Source organism: Bos taurus, chromosome 1, assembly GCF_002263795.3.
Source record: "Bos taurus isolate L1 Dominette 01449 registration number 42190680 breed Hereford chromosome 1, ARS-UCD2.0, whole genome shotgun sequence".
Classification (NCBI taxonomy): domain Eukaryota; kingdom Metazoa; phylum Chordata; class Mammalia; order Artiodactyla; family Bovidae; genus Bos; species Bos taurus.
The window spans coordinates 90081713-90109177 of NC_037328.1; the positions used below are offsets into that span (position 1 = coordinate 90081713).

The 27465-nt window shown below is 38.2% G+C and overlaps 1 protein-coding gene and 1 long non-coding RNA gene across 2 annotated transcripts in view; one reads left to right on the plus strand and one right to left on the minus strand.

The window, feature by feature from the left end:
- The window catches only part of TBL1XR1 (TBL1X/Y related 1), a 178248-nt gene that overhangs the window by 51515 nt on the left and 99268 nt on the right, over positions 1-27465 (plus strand). The gene's annotated exons all lie outside the window — the stretch shown is intronic.
- LOC132345676 (uncharacterized) lies at positions 1698-20748 on the minus strand. Its single transcript, XR_009495144.1, has 3 exons — positions 17967-20748; positions 10498-10661; positions 1698-1954 (listed from the first exon to the last, which is right to left on the minus strand). It is a non-coding gene; the product is annotated as an uncharacterized lncRNA (long non-coding RNA).

Below are 27465 nucleotides of genomic sequence, written 5' to 3' on the forward strand. Positions count from 1 at the left end.
GTAGGCATTGAGATTCAAACGTTCTTGCTTTTAGGGAAGTAGATAACATTTTATTAATACAGAGGCGTAACTGTCCTACAGGATGAAAAGGATGTTACTGGAGCGTATTAGAGGTATAGTAACTTAAAGGAAGTCCGCATTGGGAAATTACAGGTGTGCCCTCTCTTTCCCCAAGGAACAGGGTCTCTCAAATTAGCTCCAGTTAAATTTGATACATAAAAGAGGAAAGGAAAAACAGGAATCATTTTAAAGCTGCAAAGCCAAGCATTTCAGAAAGTTGCAATTGTGCTTTGACCATAACGAATTGTTTCCACTTTCTCACTTCATGAATAATTGGACATCTTGAAGAATATGACAGTCGTAGGGACTAAATTCTCATGTTTCCCTTCAATAGCAGCAACACAGGGCCTCCAAGTCCAGTATTCTACCTTTATAGCTCAGTTTTGTCTCCCACTAGATACCAGCTTTTCCTCTACTGTTTTTCCTCTACTGTTCTTTATGATTTCTGCTGCAGTGTGATTTCTGCTGACCCTATGTCACACTCTTGATTTCTTGACTTCTGGCTATTTTAGTTGTAAGCAACAGAAATTGAAGCAAAGAAAGAGAAATGATATGTGGTGGTTGAATGAAGCAAAAAAAAACAAACCCTGAAGAGCAAGAGATCTGGGTCATAGGAATCAATGAGCTGGTTTGGCGGAAGTTGCTAATCTGCAGTTATTTTCCTATATAGTTTTTCTCTCTTCACATTCAGATACCTAGAAGAGAATCTGATTTGCCTAGCTTTGATTGTTTACATTCTTTGGCCAGGGGAGGACAAGATATGCTGAATGAAAATCCAACCAGGACTCGGCGCAGTAGAAGCTGTATTGTGTTTTTAAAGCAAAATTAGATGTTGTTCCAGAAGGAGACTGTATGCTTACAGCCAAAAACAACAGATGTCCAGTACTGTGTGTGTGTGTGTGTTTGTGGAGGGGTGTATATATATATTTTTCAAACTCTAGAGAGAAGATGTGTCTGGTTCTTAATCATTATCCTGCATAGAGTATGTATACTGGGCATGCTGTGTGGTTTAAAGAAGTGAACAGAATTCTGGGGAAATATGTGACTCAACCTTAGGGTATTTTGAAACTATGTGATATGAGAGGAGAGATAATAAGCAAATATAATGTCATTCCCAGGATTTCACATTCATTTATTTTAATATGCCACATTATATGACCATATTTACCTTTTATAAAGTTTACTCTGGAGGCATTGTAAAGGTTGGAGTGAGGGTGAAGGACTGTTTAAAAAGATAGAGGCAGTGAGAAAGTTGAAATGCACATTTATTAGGCCCTCTGATCTGATTTAATTTCCTACCATTTTTCCCTTACTTAACCACCATCGAACCACACTTTTGCTTACATCCAGCTTGTTCTCATCCCAGAGTCTATGTACTTTATTGGAATTCTCCCACCCTTAGTTAGCATTTGCTTGGATTTAACTCATATTTCCCTCCACACACACCCCCGCCCGCCGCCTTCCCAGCTGTAGTCTCTAATCTCAGTGCCTCTTATGGCATTTCACTATCAGATCATTCTGTTTTATTTTTTTCATCACAGTTACTACGTTTGTTATTTTTTCTGTTTTTAACCTGTTCCCCTAATAGTGGCGGTTAGGCAGGGTTTGATTGCTAAAGAAGACTCAAGGGACCGAAATGATGGTGCTGATTAGTCTGTGGTTTATTGCTGTAAAAGGGTGTAGCACAGCACCTGCACTGGGGTAGGGTTGTGCTTTACAGCCACAGCTTGCCTCACAGCAGTGGACCTGAAGAGGCTGAGCGTGAACTGCAGTGGGCCTGCCTCTGTAGATCATACCAGATATGCTTTTTCTCAGGTCAGGATCAGTGCGTGTGCACGAAGCACCCTGGAACTAGGGAACCGACAGTGGAGTCTCAGCTGGGACTTCTCATATCCTGTTGGCAACAAAGGCATATTTGTGCTATGTAACCAGCCCCAGTGGCAGAGCTCTCTGGAGGTCTTACCAAAACCAGGTGCAAACCATCAATCACACTGTTAACAATGAACAATAAACATTGCTGGTACAAACAATTCAAAGCTTACTGTACCCATAGTTTCAAATCAACCTTACTAATAATCAGTATGTTTGTTTTTTGTGTGTATTTTTTTTTAATTGGAGGATAATTGCTTTACAGTGTTGTGTTGTGTTGATTTCTGCCATACAACAATGTGAATCAGCCACAAGTATACATACTTATATGTTCCCTCCCTCTTAAACCTCCCTCCTACCTGCCCAGTCCCATCAGGTTGAGCTCCCTGCATCATATGGCAACTTCCCACCACTAGCTATCTGTTTTACATATGGTAATGAATATGTTTCAGTGCTGCTTTCTCAGTTTGTCCCACCCTCTCCTGACCCCTCTGTGCCCATAAGTCTGTTCTCTATGTCTGCGTCTCTGTGTTTTGTGCTCTGACCAGGCGTGGCTGCCATATAAGAAACTTATTTTAGGAATATACTGTGGCTGAAATTAACCCTCAGAATGCTTTCTGCTTTTATGTTTCCTTCTTTCTCTTCCACTGGAATATAAAGGCCTCTACAGCAGGGATTTATATTGAAAGTTGTCAATGATTTCCTTAAAGTGTTTAAGATTTGACAGTGGATATTCGGAATGACCAAAGGTACCTTTTCCATTTAGGTTTTTTCTTTTTTCCTTCTTCTAAGTTTGGGACCTTAGTGTCTTGGGAAGGACCAGGCACTTCATGCAGTACTGAGGGCTGGAAGCAGTGATTAATGAGAAGGAATGGGTATAAAAGTGAGTGTGATTCTCTTCCCCTTCTTCTTCCTTAATCATGAAGGGTCTTTGTGTCTAGGCAAATAAAATAGTTTCCTTTTTTGTTTGTTGTCATGTGTCCTAGACACAAAAAAATCGAACCGTCTCCTGTAAAAAGGTTCCCAGGTGGCGCTCGTGGTAAAGAACGCGCCTGCCAATGCAGGAGACACAAGAGATGTGGGTTTGATCCCTGGGTAGAGAAGATCCCCGGGAGGAGGGCGTGGCAACCCATTTCAGTATTCTTTTCTTGCCTAGAGAATCCCATGGACAGAGGAGCCTGGCAGGCTACAGTCCACAGTGTCACAAAGTGTCAGACATGACTGAAGTGACTTAGCACACACTGTAAAAAGAATTACATTATTTTTACATGCAGAGGAGGCAATAATAAATGCCGCCCCCCCCCCTTTTTTTATTCACCAGACATTGTGCTAAAGTTTGTTGTTATTTGATTTTTATTTTTAAATGCATTCTCTCTAACCCTTATGAGAATACTACAAGGTGTAGGTGGTAATATCCTGATTTTAAACAAGTAGGAGCTGAGGCTCAGAAGTGCCGTGCTCAGACTTGTTCTTAGTAATGACCAGGCAGAGCTAGATTTGGATCTAGATCTCTGGGGCTCCCAAACCAGAGTTCTTATTGTACAAGGCAGTAGAAGTAGAAGATAGCAAGAACATTTTAGTGGATGCTCATGACCATAACGTTTTATGTGGTGTGAATATAAAAAAATTCAATGTTCTGCCCTTTACAGTTTGCTGATTCCTTATTAAACATAGCTTCTGGGGCTCTGTCTAGTCTCTTTCTTTCTGTTTCCTTTCTACTTAAGTATTTAGAACTGTCTCATCTCTCTCATTTGGATTCATGTCAAAAAGATAATGTTGAGATTGAACATCCCTATTTTGCTAAATAAATTCTGTTTGTTCTCAGAAACATACTTTCCTATTGCTATTGTATTGCGGACCTCACAATAATCTGCAGTAATTTAACTAATTTCACAGTATATCTAAATCCCAAATATTGTGGCCTTTTCCTTTTAAAACATTTCTAGATAGTCTTTCTCTGAGAAGTGATGAGCAATTATTTTAATCTAGGCTCTGATAATCTCTCTATGGGTTCCTATTTTTGCTTCTCTTTCAGGTAACCATTTTTTAGTGTCATCATTTTGAAGATTTAAACATTTTACATGGCTCAAGGTTTAAATTTTGCCAAAGTATATACATGGAAAAATCTTCCTGCAACTACTTGGTTCCCCTCCTTGGAGGAACCAGTGTTCTCATTTTCTTATATGTCCTTCCAGAGATGATGTTATATACAAATAATAATATACTTTCTCTCAACTTTTTCCCTCTAAAATATTGTATATTAGTACACTGTTTTACCTTTTTTCCCTCCTTCCTCTTTTTGGCCCCAGCCTATGGAAAGGTGAATGTCATCTTGACTTATAGTATCAATTCATTTTTTTCATACTTCATATAAATCATACAGTAAGTGTCCTTATTTATAGCTTGTTCAGCATTATATCTGAGTTTTATCCAGGTTTCATCAGAAGTTCTTGGTGAACTCTTAATTACATTTCTCTTACAGGACATGTCTTTTCATGTTTCAAACTTTAAATTTTTAGGAGCATCCTTTCATGTTTCAGGCTTTAAAATTTTTGTTTTCTGTAAGCTGTTTGTTTCCTACATTCTGAATGGAGGGTCATTTCCTTAAAGATCTTTTTATATATGAAGGAAGTTAATTTTTTATCTGGGAAATGTAACTTTTTTTCAGTTAATCATACCTTTTAATTTTGCATAGGATGGTTTTGGCATGTAGATTTTTTTAAAATTACATAACCTAATTAATTTTTATGGCCATTAAACATTTCCCTCCATAATACTCCTTACTTGTTTTCCTCAGTAAATCTACTTACTGTCTTCCGAACATCACAGAACTTTTATTAAGCCACACCTTAATGTCAATAAAAATGAAAGTACAATAAGGAAATGAAAAGTGATAGCTCTGAAAGTGATATTTGAGTCAGATGTAAATGGAGTTACAGAAGAAAAGAATGTTGCCACCATTCTAGAGACTCTGGATTTGCAGTGAGAGGAGCTTAATGAAGGCAGACTTATGAATAAATGAGGGAAAGTGGTTGTGCTGAAAAGGGCGATGTCCAGAGGAAGTGATGCTGGCAGAATCATCACACTAATGGGACTCTCTTAACATTGAAAGTGCAGGGGATAAAATGTTAGAAGCTGGTCCCAATTTAGACAAGGGTATGGCAGTTTCCCAAGATGTATAAAATGTAAAAGATGCTCTCCCTCTGTATTGTAAGTTATACCATTAGAGGAGACAAGTGCTATTCAAACTACTGGATAAGTTTATTTATAGGCAAATAAAGCACTTTGGTTCACCGTTGTTCTCATTTTTTGAATTAGAATGTACTGAGTATTAGTTCTCCTATATTTTATCCTCTTATATAACTGACAGTTTTAAAAGGTCATCCAACAGTTCCCCCAGATTAAGGTTAGTTGGCTTGATTTCATCTAAGTCATTTTTATGGTCCCACACTACTGGACAAAGTGAGGACTGCCTGCGTGTGTTTAAACAGCCCTTCCTCTCCCTCTGTATGTATCTGCTCGGTTGTGTCCAACTCTTTGCAACCCTATGGACTGTAGCCCGCCAGGCTCCTCTGTCCATGAGATTCTCCAGGCAAGAATACTGGAGCAGGTTGCCATTTCCTACTCCAGGAGATCTCTTTCCAACCCAGGAATTGAACCGGAGTCTTCCTGCATTGCAGGTGCATTCTTTGCCACTGCACCATCTGGGAAAGCCTTCCTGTCCCTCCAAAACTCCTTAAATTGACCTGATAAGTTTCAGAAAGTGATCCCTTTGTTGTTCTGATCTTGAAGTTCATCATAGATAGGATTCTAAATATGGTATGCTTTTCTTGTATTTGACTTGAGTTGCTGGAACTGCTTTGGATCTCATTTCTTCTCTAAATTGCTAGTGTAGATACTAATAGTCTTACACACTTATTTGAAGAAGAATATGTGAGGTCATGAAAGACAGTGCTTTTGTGTATTTCTTAAGCACCTGCTGTTTACTAGGTTCTGTGTTAGGCATTGGGGTATGAATAACACTTGGGTCCACTTTTTCTCTTGAAGGAGCCCATAGTCTGCTAAAGTTGGGTAAACAGATGAAAGATAATACATTGGAGTTATATAAAAATATAGAATTATAACTCATGCTGAAAATTCAGATAACAGAACATGAAAGTGTTGCTAAATTCTTTGCTATGTTCTGTGATGTTCTCTGATGTTGGAGATACCATAGGAATGATTCTTGTTTTCAAGGTAATTGGTGGGAACTTCCTTTGTAGTTCAGTCAGTTAAGAATCTGCCTGCAATACAGGAGACAGCTTCAATTCCTGGGTCGGGAAGATCCCCTGGAGAAGGAAATGGCAGCCCACTCCAGTGTTCTTGCCTGGAGAACCCCATGGACAGAGGAGCCCGGCAGGCTACAGACAGACCATGGGGCCTCAAGAGTTGGGCACGACTTAGCGACTAAACCACCATGTATACAAGCAGAGTTTGTTTATATAGGTCAGGTGCCATAAAAGATACTTTTAATATAAACAATATAACATAATTGAACTTGGACAGCAGGTATATACAGATTTTAATCTGTCTTTGGCAGATTTCATGTTGAAAGCATATAGTCTGATTTTGGATTGTGAATACATTTTATGAATACATTTTATGAGCAGAGTAGGTTAATTGACCAACTCAAGGGTTATATTGTTAAGTTTCTGTTGAAGCTAGGTTTTGAGACTCTGGTCCAATGTTCTTACTCCTAATCTTGTGCCTAAATTGTTAAGTATTATAATTTAGCATTATGTACAGTCATTTGAAAAAGATTTGGTTTTCAATTCATGTCTCTATAAAAGCTTACATACTATGTCTTCCTCTTTTCCAGAGATTAAATGAAAAATATTGATTCTGATTATTTACTGAACATGTTTTTATTCAGTATTTTTGGAGAGCCTGTGCTGAGAACTCTTGAAGAGCTGTTGGCTACCATGAAATTTAGTTTAATAGATGGTATAAGTCTTGAATATAAATAGCTAGACAAATAATACTAATTATTTGTCTAGAGCTAAAACTAAATAAAGCTGATAATCGTTATTTTATGGGTGTTACAAGAAAGGACTTGGATTCAAAGGAGTAAGCAATTATTTCCCATCAGGAGAATCAAAGACTTCATGGATGCAGAATAGCTGAGCAAAGGCTTGAAAGATACTTCATGGGCATGTTAATGGAAGCATGTACTGATTGTTTGGTAAAAGATGTTTGACAAATGATCATTGGATCATAAACATTACCAATTTTTGTTCTCAGCAGAATATTGTTAATATGATTCAGGATCATGTAGTAGGCCTCTGACAGCATCAGCATCTTTTGATAACTTGTAAGAAATGCAAATCCCTGGTCTTGTCCCAGGCCTAGCAGTTGAATCATGAAGTTGGGGATGAGGAAGGAGGGTACCCAGCAATCTTGGCTTTATGAGTATTTTCTTGTTTTGAGAGAACCAAGCATTTACTATTCATAATTTGTGGGGGAAAATGCAGTATCTGTATCAGCTTTATTGGGTAGAGCTTAAGTTCACTTGTTCAGTTGTGTCTGACTCTTTGCAACCCCATGGACTGCAGCACGCCAGGCTTCCCTGTCCATCACCAACTCCTGGAGCCTACTCAAACTCATTGTCCATCGTGTTGGTGATGCCATCCAACCATCTCATCCTGTCGTCCCCTTCTCCTCCTGCCTTCAGTCTTTTTCAGCATCAAGTCTTTTCCAGTGAGTCAGTTCTTTGCATCAGGTGGCCAAAGTATTGGAGCTTCAGGATCAGTCCTTCCAGTGAATATTCAGGACTGATTTCCTTTAGGATTGACTGGTTTGATCTCCTTGCAGTCCAAGAGACTCTCAAGAGTCTTCTGCAACACCACAGTTCAAAAGCATCAATTCTTTGGCGCTCAACTTTCTTTATAGTCCCACCTCTCACGTCCATACATGGCTACTGGAAAAACCATAGCTTTGACTAGACGGACCTTTTTTGGTAAAGTAATGTCTCTGCTTTTTAGTATCCTGTCTAAGTTGGTCATAGCTTCTCATCCAAGGAACAAGCGGCTTTTAATTTCATGGCTACAGTCACCATCTGTAGTGATTTTGGAGCCCAAAGAAATGGTCTCTCACTGTTTCCATTGTTCCCCATCTATTTTCCATGAAGTGATGGGACCAGATGCCATGATCTTCATTTTCTGAATGTTGATTTTTAAGCCAACTTTTTCACTCTCCTCTTTCACTTTCCTCAAGAGGCTCTTTAGTTCTTCTTTAGTTCTTTTTTGCTTTCTGCCATAAGGGTGGTGTTGCATCTCTGAGGTTATTGATATTTCTCATGGCAGTCTTGATTCCAGCTTGTGCTTCATCGAGCCCAGCATTTTGCGTGATGTATTTTGCATATACTTTTTGGTAAATAAATGGTCTTCCTCTAGAAGCTATTATTTTTAATCAGCCATACTAAACTTTGATTACAAGTCATTGCTCTCCAACTTAACTATTTGATTATAAAATCTCTTGTCAGTGTAAGGGATAATGTTTTTTTTTTTAATCTTAAAAATTTGAAAATCTAGTAACTGAAGAATTTAGTGAATTTTTTAAATTGTCAGGAATAAGTATAAAGACACTTGCAAATGAGTCATTGTAGTCATTGGTAAGTACCATATAGAAAGGAAACATATCTTGGTAAAGTTTTTTATTTTTATGAAATCTTTTAATGACACATCAATTTTATACTAAGAATCTTTTTGAAATTTTTGTTTTTAAAAAAATTTTCTAATAATTCATTATTTCAAATGAAATGCTAATAATTGAGGAAATGCCAGAATTTTTCAAAGTGACTGCATTTTATATTCACACCAGCATTGTGTGAGGTTTACTGCTTATACACATCCTTGATAACCATTATTACTGGGGCTTTTGTTGTTGATAACCTTATTATTATTTTTTTTTAAATTGTGTTTCTTTGAAGCAAAAAAGTTTCAAATTTTCTTGATGGCAGTTAACTTTCTTTCCTTTTGTTACTTCTGCTTTAAGTATAATCTCTAAGAAACCATTGCTTAAATCTAATGTCACTCCGGTCTCTGATCGATTTTAAACTGATTTTTATGTGATAGGAAGTAGGGTTTTAGCCTCATTCTTTTGCATGTGGATATTCAGTTGTCTCAGCATCCATTTGTTACAATGACAGATTTTTGTGAATTTTAAAAAAAAAATTATTTTATATTGGAATATTGTTGACTAACAGTGTTGTGTTCATTTCAATTATACATATACATGTACCTATAGTTTCAGCTTTAGCATCATTCCTTCCAAAGAAATCCCAGGGCTGATCTCCTTCAGAATGGACTGGTTGGATCTCCTTGCAGTCCAAGGGACTCTCAAGAGTCTTCTCCAACACCACAGTTCAAAAGCATCAATTCTTCGGCGCTCAGCCTTCTTCACAGTCCCACTCTCACATCCATACATGACCACAGGAAAAACCATAGCCTTGACTAGACAAACCTTTGTTGGCAAAGTAATGTCCCTGCTTTTGAATATGCTATCTAGGTTGGTCATAACTTTCCTTCCAAGGGGTAAGCATCTTTTAATTTCATGGCTGCAGTCACCATCTGTAGTGATTTTGGAGCCCAGAAAAATAAAGTCTGACACTGTTTCCACTATTTCCCCATCTATTTCCCATGAAGTGGTGGGACTAGATGCCATGATCTTTGTTTTCTGAATGTTGAGCTTTAAGCCAACTTTTTCATTCTCCACTTTCACTTTCATCAAGAGTGAGTCTGAGTGAACTCCGGGAGTTGGTGATGGACAGGGAGGCCTGGCGTGCTGCAGTTCATGGGGTCACAAAGAGTCGGACACGACTGAGTGACTGATCTGATCTGATCTGATTCTTTTTCAAATTTTTTTTCCCACTTAGGTTATTACAGAATATTGATTATTAATATTTTGTGAATTTTTATCTGTACTTCCTAGATCTTATTCGTGGTTTAAGAGATTGAGTTTTACTGACTGCTGTCATCCCGTTGTCTATTATTACTGACTGCTGTCATTCCTGTTGTCTAAAATAAGAACAAATTCACTAAGTATTGAAGAAAAACTGCTGTAAATAAAAGCACTGTGTTTCATCGTAGGAGTCATATTTTTAGAAGGACACAAACTGGAGCAGCTTTTGTAATTGTTACATCACAATTTTTTAAAATGGGAAATAGAACACTTGGGAATGAGACTGAGAGAAAGTCCTTCCAGTACCTAAGGTTTTCATTTAGAGCAGGTTAAAAGCTTGTTTTGTGTAGCTCTAGAGGCTTTTCACTTTCATGCATTGGAGAAGGAAATGGCAGCCCACTCCAGTGTTCTTGCCTGGAGAATCCCAGGGACGGGGGAGCCTGGTGGGCTGCCGTGTATGGGGTCGCACAGAGTCGGACACCACTGACGCCACTTAGCAGCAGTAGCAGCAGCAGAGGCCCTAAGTAGAAGTTACAGGTAGATGCATTTGAATGCTAGAGAGGAGAGAACTTTGTAACAGTTTGAGCTAATACTTTAGTAAAATGGGCACCCTCACATGAAAGCACTCACCATTGAAGGAACTCAAGCAGAGGTTGAGTTATTTTGTCCTTAAATTGACAGAATGGATTTCTGCGTGGAACAAAGGTTGTTGAAGAATTTCCATTTTTCTCTTCTACTTTGCTTTCACATTTATGAAGGGTTGTTCTTTTCAGGGTTCATCTGTTTCCACATTCCTGTCAAATAGCAAAATGAGAGAGTGAAAATAGATTATTGCCTTGAAGGATTTGGTTAGCCAACATTATTATGCATTATCCTGAAAACTGATCCCCTTTTTGAGCTAATTCTTTTCTTTTTTGGCTTAACTAAGCTTGTTGGAGAAAACAATGAACAGTGGGAACGAGACACTATAGCAAGAGGGAAAAGTTAGTGAGAACTGAAAATCAAAGCGTTAGTCCATCCCATTTGTCATAGTGGTGATTCACTGACTGTGGACTGAAGTTCGAAAGATTTCAGAAACCTGCAAACTGTGATAGTGTAAATGGAATTTCATTGTTCAACTTCCAGGAAGGTCTAAAAGGTACCTTTCCTGATTGAGGAATTTATGCTGTTACTTTGTGAAGGATGCATTAGAAGAGAGTTCTCCTAAGGAGGAGGAGAACATGTACTAGTACCTGTTTGTACTTTTGTGATAGGTGTATTTAAATCATTTGTTGTAAGGTTTGAAAGAAACCTCTTAGTTATGTAAGCTGATTGATGCAAATATATTTAAATACCTGGCTTTTAGGCAGAATGATTTAAGGACCTTTTAGTGATAAGACTCAAACTGAAAATAAGAATTAAGAACATGAAAAAAGTAGGTGTCTTTATTTCTTTGAAGTGAGATTTTGGAGTGGCTTTTAAAATAGAAAAAACTGAACTTAGCCTGTTTCATGTTTTAAACATTTATCTTGTTTGCTCATTTTACAGGCTTTTATTTTAAAGACTGTGCCAAAATTCTCACTTTGAGAATAGCCTGGATTTTGGTTGGGAAAAATTGGCTTAAAATAAAAGCTTTCTTTCTGTGATGTTGGTATAGGTTTGCTTCAATGTGTAATTGGTACAAATCAATTAAAGTGAAGATTTTATGTAACTGTAACTTTTTAAGACTTAAATTTAGAAGTTTTTATTAATGTGTGTATTTTTATGTTTAAGAAAGTGAAAATAATGTTTTGAGAAAGAGACTCACAGACTTTGAAAGCGAACATATGGTTGCCAGTGGGAAGGGATAGTTGAGGACTTTGGGAAGGTCATGTACACACTGCTATATTTAAAATGGATAACCAACAAAAACCTATATTATGGCACATGGAACTCTGCTCAGTGTTATGTGCCAGCCTGGATGGGAGGGGAGCTTGGGGAAGAATGGATACATGTATATGTATGGCTGAGTACCCTCACTGTTCACCTAAAACTATCACAATGTGGTTAATTGACTATATCCCAATAGAAAATTATTTGGATGTTAAAAAATTAAAGTAAAAATACTGTTTTTCATGTATATGAATTTTTTTCCTGAACCTACTTATACATTAAGAAAAGACTTTTCAAATATGAGTTTGAGCAAGCTCTGGGAGTTGGTGATGGACAGGAAAGCCTGATGTGCTGCAGTCTATGTGTGGGGTTGCAAAGAGTCAGACATGACTGAGCAACTGAACTGAACTGAATTAAAGTATACTGTCAAGATTTTCATTTCCTTTGCCTGCTTTTGAATGGCCCTCCTGAAGATTGTTACTGTTTACAGGTTTCTGTGACTCCACAAGTTAATAAAAAAGATTTCACTTTTTCTCACTTTATAGCTATAAGACATAAATGTGAAGTATGGGATAGTATGTGTAGGAAATATTGCACAACCTGATATTTTCCTATGGTTGACTTCTTGTAATGGTTAACAGCACTCTTAGCTTAATTTTTTCTTCCCTGGTGGCTCAGAGGGTAAAGCGTCTGCCTGCAGTGTGGCAGACCTGGGTTCAATCCCTGGGTTGGGAAGATCCCCTGGAGGAGGAAATGGCACCCCACTCCACTGCTCTTGCCTGGAGAATCCCATGGATGGAGGAGCCTGGTGGGCTACAGTCCATGGGGTCACAAAGAGTCCGACACAACTGAGCGACTTCACTTTCACTTTCACTTAGCTTAATTTATTAGAGAGGAATTCACTGTATTAAATAGTACCCTACACTCAAGTAGTGAAAGTGAAAGTGTTAAGTCACTCAGCCCTGTTCTACGCTTTGCCACCCCATGGACTGTAGCCCACCAGGCTCCTCTGTCCGGGGGATTCTCTAGGCAAGAATATTGGAGTGGGTTGCCATTCCCTTATCCAGGGGATCTACCCAGCCCAGGGATTGAACCTGGATCTCCTGCATTGTGGCAAATTCTTTACCATCTGAGCCACCAGGGAAGAGTTAGCTGTATTGCAATTTAAGAAATGCTATTGGAATTGGAAGGTGAAGATGTGGATGCTAATTATTTGTTATTTGCAAAAGAGCTCGAAAAGATAGATACCTGACCACCAGTTTTTCCTGCACATATGTGATGATCTGTGCTTTGATTCAGGCTACTGCCACGTATTTAAAGAACCTGTTGCTCTTTGCAACAGCCTGTTTACCTCTGTTAGACCAGAGCCATTGATCCTAAAGCTCTGCTTTTCCTCAAACTTGACTGTAATAGCAATATGAAAGCTAGCCCCGCAAAATTGAATTTCCAACAGTGTGGCTTTACTATTGGTGGACTTGCCGTATTTTATGTTCTAACATTTCAGGTCAGAGGTCTTGACTTCTTCAAGTGCACAAGAGTTCAAATTATAGTATATAGAGCCAAATTTGACATCTGTGTTAGAGGCTGATCTCATGACAGTATTAAGGGCTTTTGATTAGTACTTAGCAGTTTCCAGGGAATATGTTGAACTTTTTGATGTTCTCTCCATTCTGTCATCTCACTTCTTATTTTACCCCTGCTTGGAGTGATGTTCTTAATAACAGTTCTAGATGCCTTGACACACAGGCTTATAGTGTTCACCACATGTGTTTTGTATAGCAGTTAATGTCTTCGTGTATCTTGTTTTAGAGGAGGGGGAAATATTTGAATTGTTGTACACCCTATATCACCTAATAGAATGTACTTTACTTAAGAGACAATATTTTGGAATAAATACATTTGACAGTAGTGCTCAGAAGCAGAATTTTGGTTAATTTGTCAACATTGTACAGATATATTTTAAGTATGTCTTCTCTTAATAGAATAAAAGTTTGCTTATTAATGTTGCTGTAGTTTTTCCACATGCTTCATGGTTTTGACTTTGCATTTATTAATTAGAATGCTGGAATTACCCCCATTTCTTCCATCTGTGGGATGGGGAACAAGGATAGTTCTTTTAATTGCTTCAAACCCTCCCTGTGTTTTTCTAGGTTTCTAGTAATCTGAGGTTCTTAATTAGTTGCAGCTTCCACCAATTTTATTTCTTTAGCAAGAAAAATCTAGTAAAATCTAAAAGTGTGTCCAACATGCACAGTGGTAGCCTCTGTCAAGGCATCTACAGCTGCCAGTGTGCTCTGTACCACAACCAGGCTTGCCTTCCTTACACCTCACAGAAACAGTCTCCTCTCCCATGTGCCAAGCAGAGACTTGTGTTCAGAGCCAGAGATGAACGGTGCTCCATCGTCCTGTTAGACCACCAGATTTATGTTAATAATCAGATTAGACCCTTTCATCAGGGAGTTTAGAATTTAAAGAGAAAATTAATACATCACTTGTGACTTTTGCTCTGCAGGAGGTAGGCTGTGAAAGGGAAGGAAGAGATTGACATATAGGAAGATTTCTCGGTGAAGGGCTTTGTTTTTAAATCTTTATTATGAAAAATGTCAAAACATGTAAGAGAAAATGCAGTGAATTTTGTGTTCCTGTTGCACAGTTCCCAACATTTACCACCACATGGCCAGTCTTTTGCATCTGTATCAAGGGTCAGCAAAACTAAGGCCTGCTTTTTTGTAAACAAAGTTTTGTTGAAACACACTAAGCCCATTTGTCTATGTTGTTGTCTGTAGGCTGTCTTTGTGCTACAGTGACAGCACTGAGTAATTGTGACAGGGACCCGAAGGCCCCCCAAACCTAAAATACGAGTTATCTGGGCCTTCCCAGAAAATATTGGAATATGCCCATCCATTCCTCTCTCAGTAATACCTTTTTTCACCTTTTCTGTAAATTTGAACTCTTGTATACCTTTCAAATAGATTTACCAGCTTTGGACATTTTTGTACATTCTGTTTTATATTATTATTCATCGTCTCTTTTATCATTATTTTTTATTCTCATTATTCTTACTTTAGCTGAACCATTTGAGAATAAGAGTTGCACATCGTGATTTTTTATCTCTCAGTGCTTGTATGTATTTCTTAAGAACAAGTACATTCTCCTGTTACAGTAACCATAGTGCGATGGTCTAATTTAGGGGTATTGATATTGATACATACTGTTACTTAATGTGTTTCATGTTCAAATTTTGCTAATTGTTGAAATGATCTTTCTAACACTTGTTTACTCTGATACAGGATCTAGTCCAAGATCACACACTGACTAATCTTTAGTCTGGCCTCAGACTTTCTTTGTGTCTTACTATATTGACATTGACAGTTTTGAAGAATATTCCTCAGTTTGGGTTTGCTTCCTCAGAAACGGGTTCAGATTATGTTGACTGTGGTTTTAAAGAAAAGGATGAAATCCTTTAACAAGCAAAAGCTATCGGTTATAATTGAAAGAATTCTGGATCAAAAATTAAGAGTCTGAGTTCTAGTTACAAAGAAAGAATTGCTTATCTGTCATCTCAGCATAATTTCCACTCTGTATGTGTGTGTGGTGAGAAGGAAAACAAAAAAGAAATACGTTGTATTTAAAGAGCATATACTTTGGAGGTGGTGACATAGTTCTAAATAGCAGCTCTTGGTGGAGGAGCTACTGTAATTGTTTGAATGTAAGCATCTTAACATCTTAGGGCCGTTTGTAAAGGTGACAAATATATTCCTGCCTTTTCAAATTGTTCTGGGGATTAAATGAGATAACATATGTGGAGTAAAAAGTTGCTATATTATGAGATACTGATTTAAATGCAGTAGATTTGGAAAAGAGGGAAATTAATATGAATTAGAGCTGTCAAAAAGAAACATTAAAGAAGATTACACTTGACCTGTGATCTGTAGAGAATCCATGAGAAATTTTTAAGGGTGAAGCAATATGGTAAGATTAGCGTGGGAAGTAAGATTAGAGTGAGAAGATTGCAAGAACTAATGATAAACCTTAGTCTTTTGAGTTTAAAGACCTGGATTATATTCCAGCTTCTGTTTTTGGGGCTTCCCTGGTGGCTCAGAGGTTAAAGCATCTGCCTGCAACACGGGAGACCTGGGTTCGATCCCTGGGTCGGGAAGATCCCCTGGAGAAGGAAATGGTAACCCACTCCAGTATTCTTGCCTGGAAAATCCCATGGAGGGAGGAGCCTGTTGGGCTACAGGACTGAGTGACTTCACTTTCACTTTTCTGTCTTTGACTTGTTGTTTAAATTGGGGTAGATCACTTCATCTGTCTGGGCTGTATTTTCCAGCACTGTAAAATGACTTGTATATCAGTGTTCTTCCGAGAGGAGGAACATCACTGATAGGTAGGAATATTAAGGAAGGACTTTGAGCAGGAAGGAATAGAGCTGGATCTTGAAAAATGGATAGGCTCTGGATGGGACAAGAAGGAAAGTGGAAGCTGTTAGAATAAGCATACTAAATTAAAGAGGGCACCATTGAGAATAAACCTACTCTATCACAGAATAAGAAGGGATGCATGTTGGAAAGCAGTGAGAAACTGAGGTTGTCTGGTCTAGGCCCTGTAAGTAGGATGTTGGCATTTAGAGTTGTGGAATAGGAAAATGGCCCTCTCAGTTATTTGAATGAAGTTTGGTGAGATATGTATTGGAATATAACTAGATTCACCTTATGCTGCATTTTGGAATGATGGTTTGTGGATTGTTTGCTTAGGGAGCCTAGGGGCTTTTTGTTGTAGAGGAGGGTCCTCAATCCTCTCCTTCCAGAAATTTGGTGTTAGAAATACCAAGACTTAATGGAAGGAAAGGGCAAGGACAAAACACTGCAAATAAAATGACCTGGAAGAAAATGCGAGAGGTTGAAATACAGGCCCAAGGAGATTTTTGGAATGTTTGTGCATGTCAGTTGATTTTGGAGCTTCTGTTGATGCTGCAGGAACAATAAATGGTTTTGGAAGTAAACTAAAATAATCCTCAAAGTTGGTAGCCAGTGCTGTCGCCTGAACTGAGAGGTAAACCAGCAGCACATCACGACGCAGTGCGTGAGATTGTCTATTTAGAGCAGATTTCAACAGTCCCGTCCTGTGGCAGGAGAAATGGTATACAAATAATTGTTCTTTGTAGATCTCTCTGCCTCAGGATTGATAACCTTTCACCCTCCACTCATTTCTGTTTATTTACCTACCTATAAATAAAATCAATGGAAGTCTTAATTATGTGTGAATCCAGTCATTCATTGGGAATAGAAGAGCCATGGGACCGTATTTGACCACAAGTTGTTGAAACAAATTCCAGGAACAAACTTAATTGGGCTGAGTGGGAATATTCTCGATCCATAAAACTGCTGTGGTTTCTTTATTTCAAAATCTGACTATCCAGGTTTTTCTGAGCTAATGATTTCAGTAAATCCTGTTTTCTGGAGTTTCTTTCTTGTATTTGCAGTCAGTGAACCTGAATGGTTACAGTGCTAAAACTACGTATTTACTCTTGTTTTTAGAAACTGAGACAAGACAGTCCCCATATATTAAAACGTACTCATAATTATTTGTTCTCTTCTTCTTTTACTAAAATATAAACTTAAGGGAATTTTCTTTACTGCTCTGTTTTTATCATTGGAAATGATCCTGGCTTACAGTAGGCACTCAACTCATGGTAATCAAATGAGTGAAGAAATTCGGTATTTCACAGCATAATGCATAATTAATCCCAGTAATAGTTAATTATGAATTAAGCCCAATAAAAAGAGAAATCACAAATGGATTCTTCTAAAATTTCCCTAAAGTCTTTCTACTTACTCTGTTTCTCCTTCCCCCTTTGATTATGGGCTTTGCTTTGATCAGTGAAAGGGGAATATGACAAGTCATATTTTGATTTTGTCTAGCAGTCTGTTCATGACTTGGGAAAAAAATTCCATGACCAGGTTTTTAGGTTTAATTGGAAAGGACATTTAATTTCCTTTAATAAAAACCATCAAATTTATAAGTTATTCTGTACTAGCAGTTAAATTTTAAAACATTGGTAAATACTTAAAAATTTTCTACATAAAATTTATATTAAATCTTATTAAATTATCAAATTACCAATGATGGGGGTGTACAAAAGACATGTGTATAGTTAATATTTGTTATTTACATGACGGGAATTTAATTTTCTGGCTTTGGATGACTTAGAAAATCAGAAATTTCAGTGCTTTTAAAAAAAATACCTTGGAAGTAAGAATTCATGGGGCTTCCCAGGTGGCTCAGTGGTGGAATCTGCTTGCCAGGTAGGAGATGGGGGTTTAATTCCTGGGTTGGGAAGATCCTCTGGAGAAGGAAATGACAACCTACTCCATTATTCTTGCCTGGGAAATCACATGGGCAGAGGAGCCTGGCAGGCTACAGTCCATGGGGTCACACAGAGTTGGACACAACTGAGTGACACAACAATGACAATGAGGAATGCATATAATAAAGTGAAAAAAAGGTGGGGGGACTTCTTTAGTATCCCTATCCTCAGAGACAACAATGTTAAGAACTTGTGTTTTGATTCTTTTGATGGTTCCCATTATATATTTATGGGGAAATATTTTTCTTTTTTTTGTCTTTCTTTGTCTGTGAGCTTTGTATACCATTTATTGTCTTCAGCTTTTGAGTGAAATGTCCATGATAATGTCTTTGTGAAATATGTATTCTTTGAATAATGCTTGGGAAGAGAAAATCATTGTAGATTGACATAAAGAAAACATGAGAAGGTAATGAATATGTGTCCATTTCAATTCTGACACTGTCTCCCTGGAGTTAGCATCATCTCACCAGTAAAAGGATCAGTCCAACAAGACTACCCCTATTTCAGATGCCAGACACAGGTCCTAGATTGTCGCTTCTGACCAACTGGCTATAAATTGGGGTTCCTGTGACTTGATAATTTGGGCTGGATAATTTGCTAGAATGGCTCATAGAACTTAGGGAATCACTTATTTATGTTTACCAGTTTATTGTAAAAGGAAGGGTTTAGCAGAGGATACAGATGAACAGACAAATGGAAGAGATGCATGAGGCAGAGTCTGGGGAAGAGGTGCAGAGCCGCACTTGCTAGTGCATTTATGCATCAGTGAGCCAGCAGGCTCTCTGAATCCCGTCCTTTTGAGTCTTATATGGAGGCTTCATCATGCAGCATGGTCAGACCTTAGCCCAGTCACCACTCTCTCTCTTTGCTGGAGGAAGACAATGGTGGAGTTCTTTTTTGTGACCAGCTCCATCCTGAAGTTGTCTAGTAGCTCACCGAGAGTTTCCTCATTACAACTAAAGTCATTTCTATCATCCAGCAAATTCCAAGGAATTTAGGACCTCTGTGAAAAACCAAGATCTAGCATCAAATATTAGAACAAAAAACATTCCCAGTGTTAGTACCATTAGGAAGTTACAAGGATTTTAAGAGCTCTGTGCCAGGAATTGGACACAGAGTATGTATGTGTGTATGTGTGTGTGTATATTATTTCTCAGTATCAGATGGATCAAATTAGCAGTAAGGTTATTCTAGGTATACTCTGAACAAAAGTTTGGTATTTCTCTGTGTTCTCCTTGTATACGTAATGTCAGTGTAGGAATACATATCTGGGTAGAATTGAACATCAAGGAGATCCATAATCTGCCAAGTCATCCTCCATTCAGAGACTTCTGTGGGGACTTAAAGTTTGAAGCAGTTCTAGAAGTTTATTTTTGCATGTGTTCAGTTCAGTCGCTCAGTTGTGTCCGACTCTTTGCGACCCCATGAATCACAGCACGCCAGGACTCCCTGTCCATCACCAACTCCCGGAGTTCACCCAGACTCACGTCCATCGAGTCAGTGATGCCATCCAGCCATCTCATCCTCTGTCGTCCCCTTCTCCTCCTGCCCCCAATCCCTCCCAGCATCAGAGTGTTTTCCAATGAGTCAACTCTTCGCATGAGGCGGCGAAAGTACTGGAGTTTCAGCTTTAGCATCATTCCTTCCAAAGAAATCCCAGGGCTGATCTTCAGAATGGACTGATTGGATCTCCTTGCAGTCCAAGGGACTCTCAAGAGTCTTCTCCAACACCACAGTTCAAAGCATCAATTCTTCAGCACTCAGCCTTCTTCACAGTCCAACTCTCACATCCCTACATGACCACAGGAAAAACCATAGCCTTGACTAGACGGACCTTTGTTGGCAAAGTAATGTCTCTGCTTTTGAATATGCCATCTAGGTTGGACATAACTTTCCTTCCAAGGAGTAAGCGTCTTTTAATTTCATGGCTACAGTCACCATCTGCAGTGATTTTGGAGCCCCAAAAAATAAAGTCTGACACTGTTTCCACTGTTTCCCCATCTATTTCCCATGAAGTGATGGGACCGGATGCCATGATCTTCGTTTTCTGAATGTTGAGCTTTAAGCCAACTTTTTCACTCTCCACTTTCACTTTCATCAAGAGGCTTTTGAGTTCCTCTTCACTTTCTGCCATAAGGGTGGTGTCATCTGCATATATGAGGTTATTGATATTTCTCCTGGCAGTCTTGATTCCAGCTTGTGCTTCTTCCAGTCCAGCGTTTCTCATGATGTACTCTGCATATAAGTTAAATAAGCAGGGTGACAATATACAGCCTTGATGTACTCCTTTTCCTATTTGGAACCAGTCTGTTGTTCCATGTCAAGTTCTAACTGTTGCTTCCTGACCTGCATACAGATTTCTCAAGTGGCAGGTCAGGTGGTCTGGTATTCCCATCTCATTTCCTGCACGTGTAGTATGGTTTTAACTAGGTTGTTCTTTCACCCTTTACAATGTAAAATCTGTGGTCCTTAAAATAGGCTCTGAATAAATGAATGAATGTTCAAGGACATTTGAGAGTTTGAAGAGATAAGTGATTTTGAAAGAATAGATGCTTTACATTGACTTAGAATGGAAAAAGTTTCTTAGTATGTGGCTCACGACAGTCATAGCTTGAGCATTTGGTGTGTCCTGAATTTCTGTCCAGGAACAATGGATTAAAAAAGTGAGGAAAAGAAAAAAAAAGAGTCAATTTATATATTGTTAGGAAATGTATAAAAGGCCATTGACCCTAGACTTTTTACAGAAGTTTATTTTATTGATGTTGAGTGACGAGGTTGTGTTAATTTCTGTTGTATAGCAAAGTAGACTTTGTTTTTTTTCTGTTTACTGCTTACCCTGCATGGTAGAAAAAAGCAAACTGACGGGGTCAGAATGTTCACTGGTTCTTGGCTGACATTCGCCTCATGCTGCTGATCCTGTTCTGCTCTCCAGTGCTGCTTTTCTGCCCTTTGAACGAAATAGCCCGTTTTCCTTTGTTTCTTCCAGTCACTGACACAGAAGTCAAGCAGAATTGACTAAAACTCCAAGTGGGATTTGCTGACTTCTTTCAAATTAGTAAAATTAGTCTTTTACTAGTGACACTGTTAGACTGAATCATACTGTTAACATCTTTATTACTATACCAGGGAAGACGCATATTAATAGCACTTATAGAGACATTAAATTGTCCATGGTAGCAGACATCAGGGAGAACTGAGAGCTTATGCTGCCTATAAGGAACTTTCTGGAATAGGAGACTACAATTTACATGTTTGTAATTTATTTTTGATGTTTGTAAAATATTTTGATGTTTTATCTAGAAAGAAAATGATTTAAAACTACACAGATATTCAGTAATCTATATGACATTCAAAAATAAAGGTAATACTTAAAGATACTATCTCATTGTGAAGAAGGCTTAATTGAAGCTTTATTAAACTTACCCATTATTTGCCATCACTGAAAGTTGTGATTCCCAGGAGTTAAGTGTTGCTGTGTTATGTGGTAGTCTCATTGCTTCTCAGCTACTGGTTGGAAGCCAGGGAACAGGAATAAAAATGTTAGACTTATATTTTTTTAAAATATGGACATTTGATTAATCCAATACTGAATATAGATGATTGATTGTGAGGCTAATTAAAAATGGATATTATTTTGCAGCGGCCAAAGTCTTGACCCACTCCTACTTCCCTGTTGGATAACTTTCATTTTTCTTTTATTTATATCTAATATTTATCCAAAAATGATATCCCATTTTCAAAATGCCAATGAACAGTACTGCTATTAATTACTTTTTATATCTCAGTTGCTATTAAATGCTTGTTATGCATTCTCTCCTTTAGTTCTCATAGCAGCACTTCTTTATAGTTTTACAGATGAGAAAACAGATTTAGAGAAATAAAATAACCAGCCTGATGTATCATCTCAGTAAGTGGTGGAGTCACATTATTGTCGCAGTTCTAGTTCTGTGTGTAGTTTCTTCTGCCTTAAATGCTTGAATTTGGTGACGAATGGGCAAAACTGAAATAGAAGGCAGTGTGACTATTTATTGAACGAATGCACTAATACAGTTGAATCATGGTAAAGAACTAGCGTGCCCCCCCGCTTAAGCAGTTGTGTGTTGTAAAGAAATGGCTTGGCGTAGGATTATTAGATGCATGTGGGAAGGAGTAGGGAGTTTGGTGTGGCTGGAAGAGAGCAAGGACATAAAATATTCAAATTATTTTGAGAGGGGAAAGCAAGAAATAAAAATGATATGTATCAGATTGTGATATGGTTTCATAGTGGCACAGATAAACCTAGAAGATTTGAAAATGCACAGACAGCTTCATTATAGTAAACACATAAGGCACATCTGTATTTTTTTGGATTTTATTTCTTCCAGTGTTAGAATGCCAGTAGAGCGAATTAGTCTACCTTCCTGTCTATCCTTCCAGGATTTTGGGGTTAGAAACTGATGATGAAAGGAATCCCTGCCTGTTGTAAGCCTTCCAGTTTCTTTGATAAGTCTGTCCAGTTTATGTCTGTAGCACAATGAAGGGGAAAAAATAGCAAATCTTAGACCTTTCTCAGTGATTCACTTTCAGCTGTTGATAATTCTTTTTATGTAGTTCTCCTTTGTGTTACCAGTTCCTCTGATCTGGTCTGCAGTGATCAACAGGATCAAAATCAAACCATAGGTCCTAAAAAGCCAAACCTGGAAATGCCTTTTAAGAGCAGCCTTTATATTTTAAAATTTGCATCTTTATTTGTAACAGAGTGGTACTGTATTGAAATAGTTTTCAATGGTTTACTACGGTGTTACAGTTCACTAGTGTGTTTGGGTAATACAGTATTTCAGAGCAAAGTGTGGTTGTTTAATAAGTGGCCATAGTTCTAATTTTTTACCTTTGAAACAAAAATTTTACTTCCAGGGTCCTTAATTTCACATATGGTTTGCATTAGACTAACATTTGTCTTCGTTCTTCATGAAATTGATTTTGTGAATGAGTGAATCACATGTCAGTGATGTTATTGTCATAGTTTTTGGTACCTGTGCAGGTGAAGTTTTTAATCACTAGCACTCCTTTGTGAGAAGGGTATATTTGATCGTATTTGTTATGCTTTGTTCTAGGGCATTTTTCAAGCTATGTATTGTCTATTGAAAGGAGATAGGCATATCAAACAAGTATCCACAATGGTGGTAGAACTTCGGTGGGTGGTCTAAAGTTTAGCTGGAGGATATACCTCATCCTAAGTCATGAGGATGTGGGAGGTTTGGGGAACTGAAAACACGTTTGTGAAATAACACCCTAGAGATAGAAAGTAATAGTGTTTGATGATTGGATAAGCTATAGGAGATGAGGGAGCAGAAGGAGCCATATTTCTTGCTTGAGTGACTGGAGGATAGAGCCATACTAGAGAATATGAGAAGAGGAACAAGTTTGGGGTGGGAGATGAATGATGTTTATATAGTGGCTCAGACTGTAAGGAGTCCACCTGTTGTAATGCAGGAAACCCAGGTTAGATCTCTGCGTTGGGAAGATCCCCCGGAGAAGGGAATGGCTATCCACTGCAGTACTCTTACCTGGAGAATTCCATGGACGGAGGAGCCTGACAGGCTACAGTCCCTTGGGTTACATAGAGTCGGACACGACTGAAGAGCTAACACTTTCACTTCTTTTTTGTAGTTAAGTTTGCAATGCTTTGGGGACATCTAGGAGAGAATGATGTCCAGTTGGCTTTAAGTAACTGAAAGTACTATTTTAAACAAATATAAAAAAAAAAATAGGAAAGAAATTGCTTTCTTTTTTTATCCCATTGTCCCCAGTGAAAGGAATTCCATCAGAGTCATTGCCTCAGTGGAAAACGGCTGCTGCTTCAGGGGCATCCTGTTAAATAATACAGCAGAAGGAAATGCTGCATCTGTTGTTTGTTTTCAGGAGAGCGGTGCTTCCCTAGCCTCCTCCCTTGCCTTGATGGCTGCCCTCCCCAACCCCTGTTTTTTTTACATGGCATTTGAAGAACTAGTTAGTTGTACAGAATACTCTAGGTCAAAAGTATTTGGAAAATTGTGTAGGTGTGGCTGGCAAAAAAGTTGTATTTATTCGTGAGAGTACTTATACTGTCTCCTCGTGGGGGTACCATATTGTATTGATTCCATCCTACCTATGGCAGTAAGAGTATGGATATAGATTTCTTCCCCTTAAGTAAAGTGATACTCTCATTACAAATTCTTTGTTATGTTGGAATAAGAAAACTCTTTGGAAGCAAAGGCTTTGAAAAAGGACTTGAGAGATCTAGAGAGGAAGTTGATAAGAGACCCAGCACCTGATGTTCCTTATTCTTCCTCTTATTAGTGTTGTTCTTGGTCTAATAATTCCTTTGAGCCCCAGTTAGCTTGTTTCTTAAGCAGAGATAGTAATACCTACTGTACAAGCTTGTTTTGAGATTTAAATGATACTGAGTATGCAAGCAATGCAGAATTTAGTATTTATTTTGTTACTTCTAGTAAATACTGAACCTCTGGACCTCAAGTTTGTGAACTACATTGCTTTGCTTTAACCTTCATATCATCAAAACAAGCATTCTGTGCTATTAATAAGATATTTTTTAATTTAAAATTTTAAATTAAAAAATAAATTGGGAGGCTGCATCTCGTGGGCAGCTTATGGAATCTTAGTTCCCTGTCTGGGCCCATGGCAGTGAAAGTGCTGAGTCGTAACCACTGGACTGCCAGGGAATTCCCTAGATATTTTTTTAGCTTGTTAGTTAGTTTTAATATCTGTGTTGCCTTTATTTCTTAGAACTCAGAAGGTATTTCCTTCTTTCCTTTGAGAGTCTGTATTTCAGTGAGCCTAGTTTATTTTTTTTAAGACTCAAGACAATTTCACAGTTCAACCCAGTCATTACTTGTATAGAAGGTGAATTAGTCCCATAGAAGTTTAAGTTACAGGCCCAAGACCATTGATATCCTAGAGGCAGAGTAGGGATAAGGACCCAAGTGTGTTGTGAGGAAAAGGTTCACCAAACCTTTCTCTTTCTGTGGATAAATGACCTTGGTTTAATTTTCAGCTGTGTTTCATGTGGCACATAAAGGCAGAATGTCAACGGTATTACCAGTGTGGGATCTGGCAAAATGGTCCCTGATTTGTGAGTTGCATCTGGAGTGGGAGTGACTACCTGGTAGGGGAAAGTGGTACATTCTTCTGACTGAGTATGCCCCTTGATGGGTTGGGTCCCCTGGAAGCTATACCCATGAGACCCTTAAAATAAGAGGATGTTGGTTCCAGCTTAAGGTTTCCAAGCCAGGGTGGCTTCCACAGCCTCCTGTGAGTCTTGTACCTGAGCAGTCATGTGGTGGTGGTTAGGAGGAAGTGCAAAGACAGCAGCTCCTGGAGTGCACGTTCTGCTGACACATCTGGCCTGCTGCTACCCTGATGGGCTTTCCGGTCCTGTAGTGTTTGAGTGAACAGGTTACAGCTGTGGTCTGCTTAGGTCTTATGATTTCCTCTTGTCTGAATCATCAGGGTAGTTCTTTTCATCTGATTGGTTAGCCTTGACTTGAGATCAAAAGGCTGTAGAACAATCACACACAACAGATTTTCATCCTCTTTGGTTTTCCTCAAAATATTCTTTAAACAATTTCTGGCTTATTTCCCGTCTTCTGAGGAAGAGGTGAGATTTTGTTGCCATAGTCTGACCTCCACAAATCTTGCCACGACTACCACCCCCATCCTTGAGATCTAGAATTATGTTTTAGAAATGACAGTAGGTACAAGTTATAGAGATAACTCTGATTTTTTCCAGGATTTTATAGCTGAGTTTATTGTTGCACTAATAAAGAATATGGAACACGGTGGGAGGAAGGCTAACAAGACCAGAGACCCTTAGTCATTTCAGTACGTGTTGGTCTATATCCATAGTTGTGTTTAGTTCTTTTTAACTAAAATATTTTAAGGTGATGAGGGGTAGTTAAGTGTGTGTAGTGCTAGGCACAATATAAGCATTTGGTGGATGTTAAAAGATTGAGTCTATTATCTAAACTGTAGTAGGATTTAAGTGATCAGGCATTCCATTTCAGTGGCCTTTTTTCGTTTTTTAGTATCCGGCGTCTTGAGAAAGTTTGAAGTTCTTTGATATTAACTTTGTAAGAATGCTTGTATGAAAAACAGTTTGAATGAACAGACTCTGGGCAACAATTATGACGTTTCTCTTTTGCATTTGATGACTTCTGTGATGGCTTTCATAATATTATATATAATGCTAAATATTTATGTAAACCTGTCATTTGTGACACCTAGTATCTATCCTAGGAATTAGAGCTTCATAATACATAGTAAATGTAGGTAAGAACAGATATTTCAGACAGAGAAAAAAATTAGAGTAATTGAAACATGAAGGTCACTTATAGTTTGTGGATATGAGGTTCTCTTTCTAACACTAAGCTGACAACATCAAGATAAGATGCATCTTCATATGTGATTTTCCGAATACAGAGTAGCTTCCTGAGTATCTCACCGGCTCTCAATTGAAATACAAGCTGGTTCTGGCCGGCCTACTTCTGCTGCATTGTGGATGTCAGCGCCTCCCTTCCCTGTGAAAAGTCCTGATTTTTCTTACCCTACTTGCATTTTTTTCAGTTTTCTTTTAAAAAAAATTTTTTTGTTGTTGTTTGCTTGCTTTTTAATTTATTTTATTTGCTTTTTATTTGCCGCACCACGGCATGCAAGATCTTAGTTCCCCAACTGAGGATTGGACGTGTTCCCCCTGAAGTGGGAGGGCAGATTTCTAACCCTTGGACCACCAAGGAATTCCCTTTTTCATTTTTTGTAGCATTTATCACCTTTTACATAACACTTGATTTTAAATTCTGCTGGAATTTGAACTTTGTGAGGGCAAGGATTTTTATTTACTGACGTACGTTAGTGAGTTTTGTTCCACTATTGGTCAAAGGCTAACTTTTAACATAAACAATATGTAGTAGAGAGATTAATAAAACTTTTCTTCCCCTTCTTTCTCCTGCCCCCTCTTCATTTTTTCACAGTTCTGTTGTCTATTGCAGGATACATCTCATCTTAACAACCAATTAAAAGCAAACAAACAAACAAAAAAACCCCAGAAAGCAAACTACCATTTAACTTGGGTTCAGGGATGAACATGGACTTTAAATTGCACTGCATCCTGGTCTCCTGAAGGAGCATCAGGCTTTCATCTTAATTTGCATTTTCTTGGATGATTAATGTTTCACTGATGGAGAGAGTACATTTATTGCCTTCAGATCCTTTGCTGTTGATGGAGGTTTTAGTTGCTTTGATATTAGAGAAGTGGGAGAAGATAAGAAAATTGATACTTGTTTTAAATATTATTCTGTTTGTGGATAGTTTTATGAACTTGTTTTTCAAAAGATAATTGCAGT